This window comes from Lepidochelys kempii, chromosome 1 (genome assembly GCF_965140285.1).
Source record: "Lepidochelys kempii isolate rLepKem1 chromosome 1, rLepKem1.hap1, whole genome shotgun sequence".
NCBI lineage: Eukaryota > Metazoa > Chordata > Testudines > Cheloniidae > Lepidochelys > Lepidochelys kempii.
Genome location: NC_136380.1, coordinates 48,172,289 through 48,179,745, shown reverse-complemented (window position 1 = coordinate 48,179,745; position 7,457 = coordinate 48,172,289). Strand labels below are relative to the sequence as shown.

Sequence of the window (7,457 nt, the reverse complement as noted above, 5' to 3'; positions counted from 1 at the left end):
CTTCATGTCCTGACCCTGCAGGTGCCATAGCAGCCCCCCGGACAGGGTCTTAGCACCCTCTTCACCTGCCTCCCCCCGCCCTGGGTCCTGTCCCCAGGGAACACGGGGCTGCTCCGTCCCCTAGGCACCCTCTGCTGCTGAGTCACCTGTCTGGCTGCGTTCACTGAAGCCCCTGCAGTCTGCTTCCCTGAGCCCTGGTGCACAATGCATCCTTAGGGCTTAACCCCTTCCTGCCCGCGCTGTAGCCAGAGGCAGCTGGGTTATGTCAGTGGCCAGCAGCAGCCTGGAGGTGTTAGCTGCCTTTCAACACTGTGCGGTCAGGAAGGGACAAGCTGCTTCCAGCCATGGGGCGGGGTTGCGGGGAAAAGATGAGCTCTGCAAAGACACTGGCCAGGTCATCCCTCCCGCCCCCTCCCTCCCCGCCCGCTGCATCTGGAATCAGCTCCCATCTCTTCCCTCCCACACTGTGTGGAAAGGTTTCTGCTGGCAACATTCTGGTGTGAACCCTGCCAGAAATCTGGGGAGGGGGGCATGTGACCCTGCATGCCCCCCCACGTGTTGCCTTGGGAAGACATGGCGCCAGGTACCAGGAGAGGTGGGTCTGTCTTGGGGGCCCAGCCACGCATGGAGGGTGGAAAGCACTGGGCAGGGAGGGTTGGGTTGGTCGGTCATCCCCCCGCCCCCGCCACGTAAGAGAGGTGTACAGGAGTGTGCGTGTATCACCTCTCCCCGTATGAACCCTAAAGCCTTAAAGATAAGAAGGTAAATAAAAAGAATCCAACTACACAGTATTTCTTTTTAACAGGGGCTCAATCAACTTGATGTTAATTTGAATGTTTGTATTGCATAGGGTTGTGTTGCTTTTTAATTGCAATTAGTTCTGCAGAACCAATACATAAGAAAGAGAGGAAGTTGGTTCTGCATCATCATCATCAGAATTATTTATGAAGTTCCAGTCAGCTTCACTTATGGAACTGTACTGAAGATCATGAGTCTGCACAGATGTTGCTATGACCATAATTGGAAGACAGTGGGGTTGCTCAGGTGTAACTGGATGTACTTTGGTTTGCAGAACTTTTTGTTCTGAACAGTTTGTTCAGAACTGGTGATGATATGGGAGAAGGACAGAACCCGACTGGTCTCTCAGATCTCAGGTTTAATTTGCAGGGCCAGCAGTTAGAAAAAACAATCATTTTACTCGTACACTGAGCACAACTGATATCGAAGTCATTGGGAAACAATAAACATGAAACTCCCAATGCTATTTTTGCAGAGTCACTTTTCAGATTAGAACAGCACTATAAGTAAACAACACAATTTAGAAATTCTCTGTGGGGTACAGTGTAGGAGAGAGGGCTCTTTTATTTTAGCGAGGTCTCAGTAAGTTGTGTAAAGATGGGAAATTTTCAGATGGGAATGAGGTGGCTTGATTGTACAGCTTCATATATTCTGTGATTTATAATGTAATGCCCCACTTTGAACTTCTCAGTATTCTCCATTATATTTTGATTGGCTGGCAGCCTACATTTGTGCACTCTTCTCCTGCCATTCTCTTTAATGAGCATGAATGCTTTAAGGATGACAGCAGTACTGGCCTCTTCTTGTCTGACTCTGTTCCATTTGTGGATCAAACATTTACAAAATATTATCTAATTGCATGCAAAGAACGGGGGAAGGGCTGTTCAAGGAAGTACTATAAAATTTTCCACTTAAGATAACGCGATCCAAACGTTTTTAGAGTAAAATATCTGACTATGAGAAGACCTAAAAAGTAGGGCAGGTTTGTAACAGTATTTTTAATCAGTAAGCAGTAGGTTAATAATTCTGTTCTTTCTGCAACGTATCACTTAATTTCCCTTGATTTGTAGCACATAGAATTTTAGTGCAAATGCTGTAGAATTTAAAGTCAGAGCAAGAACATTTAACTTGCAATTTTAAAAAGCCCACAAGTCTGTATGGGCAGTAACATGATTTACTGGATAGGGCACTGCACAGAGAGTCAGATGACCAGATTTTTCTTTCCAGTTCTGCACTGGCTTGCAGTGTGACCTTGGGCAAGTCACTTCACCTCTCTGTGCCTCAATTTCTGCATCTGGAAAACGGAAATGACACTCATCCTCCTTTTTAAAGTGCTTGGAAATCTAGGATGAAAAGCACTATAAGAAGAGGTAATTATAATCTATAAATCACAGTGGGACCCCAAAACTAACATAATGTAAATAATTCTCACTGTCAGTGATACTCGTACATACTGCTGGTAACCAAAGTATGCATGTATCGCTGGTGCCCTCCCATGCTGCCTCACAAACTTATCTGCCATCAACCATAGCTGTTCCTGGGATGGGGGAAGACATCATCTGCCTCACCCCACTCAAACATCTGGTTCCCCAGAACTGGTTATGTGCATGATGGGCAAGCAAATTAACCCAGATCAAACCAAAGGCAGTTCTGACTGAAGTGAGAACTAATTTTATTTTAACATTCTTTTTTTTTTAATTACTGATGTAAAATATGTGTAGATCAAACGATATGATCTTGCTCTCTTTTTGATTTCAGTAGGACTACTTACGGAGTAAGGAGTCACTGAATATGAGAATTGAACCCCAGGGATCTGATCCCATTGGAGTCAAAGACAAAGCTACTGGCTTCAATGGCTGGAGAGTGGACCTGTAGGGCTGTGTAGTGCCTTAACCAGCTCTCACTGAAGTCAATGGGAGTCCCAAAACCTGAAAGGAGCTGAGCACCATAACTCCCATGAAAGTCAATGACAGTTGCAGTGCTCAGCACCTCCAGATTTGACCCTAGTTCCCTGTGCCATTGCTTAGGGACAGAGAGGAATTAGTGTAACCAGCCCTCGCCGCTGACAATAGCAGCACATAGGATAGGATCCTCTCATAACCAGTAAGAATCAGGAGTAACTCCAATGAATCAGTGGAATTACTCTAGCATGACACTGGAGCAAGGGAGTGAAGATTCAGTCCCACTATCTCTGAGAACTAGTTTCACGGGCATGTTATAATTATAGCTACTTAAAAAAATCCAGATCAGAAACAGTTTAATCATTAAAACATTATCCGGAATGGGTGACAAGCTGTATTATAAACGGTTAGCTGGTTAAATGATCAAGTTGAATTAGAAAAAATAATAATGTTCACTTGACTTCCTTCCTAGTGATCAAATCAAACATAAGGGTTTTAAAAGTTCAAAAAGTGTTTGACTTGTTTACACCAAGGTCAATGTGAGGGCAAAATGCAAAGCTAATCAGAGCTACTTGACTGTGTCTGTGTGTTTTGCTTCTTTTCCCTCACCCTCATCCTCCCCCAAGTAAGGCAGAATAATTTCCACATTTTTATTCTAAATTTCTCCAACCGCGCACCTATTTAAAATTATCTCGTTCATAGGACGTTAGAGCAACTAGGTCTGTGCAAAATAATACAGTTTCAGTTACAGGTGCATAGTATTTTCAGTGCAACATCCATTTCCGTCCTGCATACAGTAACGGTAATGCTCTTTTTCTAACTTGTTTTGAGTTATTACTCCCATTCAAAATGGTACTGAAATGGCTCGCTTTGTACTCCTGAGAATATAAACTCGTCTGGGGAAAGGCCTCTTTCTGTGTATTTGTACAGAACTTAGCACAACAGGACTCCCATCTTGACTGAGGCCTCTGGGTGCTATGGTAAAATAAATAAGTAATAAAGCACTAGGGGCTAGAGCATTGGGACCTCTGAAGCAGCTTTGTTCTACAGTGTCCGTGCTAAGCAGCCTTAAAGGCAGTGTGACAGGTGTACCCTGGCTTGGAGGCAAGTGCTGATGGCTTTTGTAGGTGCTAGCCCTGGTGGGTCCCACCCAGTAACACTCAGACACATGAAAGGATATTTGACTAGGGCTGGCAAGAGAGGGAAGGTTGCAGATATCCTAGGTATAAAGGCTTAAACAGATACAGTTCTTGCTTTGGCCTTTGGGAGCAGTCCAACTGAGGGTTAGGATTCTTCAGGCCTAGTGCCTGGGGTGCCCTATCCAACCCAGTCTCTATTCCCAGCAAATAGGAGTTTGTAGGTTTCAAGGACAGGGTCAGTTAGTGGTGTCTCTCTCCCTGGGCCCCCTCTGCATCAGCTCCCTGCCCAGCCTCTGCTCTTCCCCGTAAGTCAGTCCCAGCTGCATGTCCAACAATCACACCCTGCTCCACAGTGGTTCCCTGGTTTCTGCTGCATACGACTCCTTTCATTGGTTTCTCTCCGCATCTATCTTCCCTGCAGCTCCTGCCTAGCCATGCTGCTGCTGCTGCTTCCCAAATGTGCCCGGTCACTTCCAATTGCAAGTTCATTGAGTTTCTGTCCCCTCCTCCTACCTGGCTAGGAGGAAGGGGATGTGTGTGGCGGGGTGGGTGGGGGTGATTGGGAATCATAGTCTCCTGGTTAGCAGATCCATTACAGTAGGTCCATCCTATTGGCTCCAAAGCCACCTTCCCTCCTGATCCTTTACATAGGGTACGTGCCTGGGGAAAGGTGCCTTGGCTTTGGTGATTTACACCTACCAGAATGGCCCTTTGGGGCCATGAGCAGCTGAACATGAAGTAGAGTAGCCCTGAGTCTGTGTTTCTGTGCTCTGGGGACCAGACCAACAGTCAGGCTGCCCCAGGATCAGGGGTCACAAAGGTGACAACTTTGCACCTGTACCTCTCCTGAGTTACATTGAACTTGGATGCAGCCCAGGCCCTTACTGCAGATTTGCAGAGAAAATAAGATTATGTAAACATATGCAACACTGTCAAATTGAATTTGGCAGGATATAAGAAAGTTGATTCTGTGCAGATTCTTCATGAAGGAACTCTAAGCTGAGATTCATGTTTAGAAATTCTTGTAAGGGTGTGTCTGCTTCAGATTATGTCAATTTATCCTTCTTGGAGAGTTTTCATTAAATGAGAACATGCTGAGCAGCTTATTGCAGATGTACCGTGGAGCAGAAAGTCTCTTTCCACAGTCAGGAGGATTCTGTTTACACTGAAGAGTAAAAAAAAGAGTGGGGCATTGTGGGGACATTCCCATATGTTTACTATCATCCTAAACTCAACTCTGCCAGAAATCACAGAAGAAAAATGTTTGGAAGTGGAGAAAATGTTGGCATTACTCATTTATTTTCATCCCACAGGAATTAGTCACCATGGAGACTCCTGTTTTCAAGGATGACTCACAAGCTTCACTGGTGGGAAATATGCAATGGAAGCAAAACAACATCATGAGGAATTCACAGAAAAACATTTTAAAAATAAGTGTTTGAGCACTGACCAACACACAGAGAAAGGAAATTTTACACGAGTCTTGCAACAAGGATCCTTTCTTCTCTGAAGAGCTTTTATTTTCTGATGTAAGGCCAATGACATTTTCATTTCTATGTTAGACTGTACTGTAAAGTGGATTTTAAGAAACACAGATACAGCACTGTAGCTAAAGTTTTTGTGCCTTCAGTTGACTGGATCTATATACACTGAAGTATAGCTTCGAAGTCTTTTATGAAGCTGGAGCTGCATGTCTCTGACTTTCAGGAAGTCATACAGCTGAAACCCTCTGAAACTTAAGAGTCTAATAAAATTGTGCAGATAACACAAATTACATGTGTTAGTTTCAATCTGGAGAAAACCAAAGTGAGTGTGGGACTGAGCCAACAGCAAAGAAACAGAAAACTATATGTGCTCCGTGCATATAAGAATGAGCTTAAGTGTGAAAATTGCTCCACCGACTTCACAGGAGACTGAAGTCCTCTCTCCAGACTGACAAAGCATGGGCAATTGCTATCAGTGATCGGGACATGGACCGTCACACCCTGTGGTTAGAACAGGAATCAGGAATCAGAGACAGAGGCCAGATACCAGAGACAAGAATCAGAGCCAAAGGTCAGGACCAGGTTATCTGGAGTGAGGCTAGACAGAGGCCAAACTGGGTACAAGCAAGCAGAGTCAAGAACGAATGCTTCAAGTAGCCACTGAAAGGCTGCTGCTGCTAGGCTTAAAAGCCACTCTGCTGACTTTGGCAACCAGTCAGGCAGGGAGGCAATTAGGCAGCTTTCTATAGGCCAGCTGCACTCGTTAGGTTGCTTGGAGACTCTTTCTGCTGCGGGCCCTGATTCCTGACACCTATTGAATCGCCAGGGATGGGCAGGTGCAAGCCAGCCCACATCTAAACCTCCCCCGCCAAGCCTAAGGGGAGAAGCCACTGGAATGAGGCGTCAAAAGAATTTGGGGGGCAACAAATGAGAAAATGGTTAGGAGTGAGGTCATAGGGTTAAAATCAGGGAACCAGAGAGTATGTTACCTGTACAATTTAAGGATCCCCCCCACTCTTTCTCATTGGCACTCAGAGAGTAAGGGACCCAACTCTACTCCCTCCGTGGGCTCAGGCTAACACCCATTCCCGGTGGACTCAGGGCTCTATGGGTCTGTGGGACCATTTCCCAGAGAAAGAGCCTTACACAGTAATATCCTGTGACATTCTATACCTTGGGGGAGCGTACTGTAACACCCATATTTCTTATTTTCATATAATCATGATCTTACATATAAAGCATGCCTTGTAAGGTATCAGGGGAAAGGTTATGATCTGCTGAAAGTCATTTCTCTATCCATACACGTGTATCATTAATGCATATGAAGTTATGAGAATTGTGTTGTATGGTGGTCACTAAAGCATGCTGTAAATGGGGAATCAGCCAGATATAGCTCCCCAAAGGCAACAGCAAGGAAAGTAATCAATGTCTGGGTGGGGTGTCAAACAACCCATCAACAGCCATTGTCCAGCAAGGGAGCTACATTGCAATGACTCACCTGCATGAGACCACACCAGGGGAATTGCTCAACCTTGCTTGGAGAGACTCAGCAATGCCCCACAAACATGTCTGGACTTGTGTTTTACAAGCACATGGACTGAGGGTATGAAACAGACAGTGTGAACACATACTGGGCCCTTCTCCTGACCCCACCTATGCTGCAAGCAACCAAGACACTGAGAAGAAGACAAGACTCCAACACAGGAGATTGGCCCAGGTTTAAAGGACAAACCTGTATATTAAGGACTGCAATATCTAGTGGGGTGAGAAAAACTGCTTAATCTAGTTGCTGCCCAATCTAATAGGGTTGAGAGTTTAGACTGCGTGCTTATATTTTATTTTATTTTGGTAACCCCTCTGACTTGTTATGCTTTGACTTATAATCACTTAAAATCTACCTTTATAGTTAATAAATTTGTTTGTTGAATCTACCTGAAGCAGTGCGTTTGGTTTGAAGTGTGTCAGAGGCTCGCCTTGGAATAACAAGCCTGGTACATATCAATTTATTTGTTAAATTGATGAACTCATATAAGCTTGCAGTGTCCAGTGGGCATAACTGAACACTGCAAGACGGAGGTTCCTAGGGTTATGTCTGGGACTGGAAATATTGGCTAGTGTCATTCGCTTGCAAGTAG

The 7,457-nt window shown here is 44.9% G+C and overlaps 1 long non-coding RNA gene across 1 annotated transcript; it reads left to right on the top strand.

Moving 5' to 3' along the window:
• The first annotated feature begins 478 nt into the window (after positions 1-478).
• Positions 479-7,253, top strand: LOC140902159 (uncharacterized). Its single transcript, XR_012156020.2, has 2 exons — positions 479-595; positions 5,152-7,253. It is a non-coding gene; the product is annotated as an uncharacterized LOC140902159 (long non-coding RNA).
• The last annotated feature ends 204 nt before the right edge of the window (positions 7,254-7,457 follow it).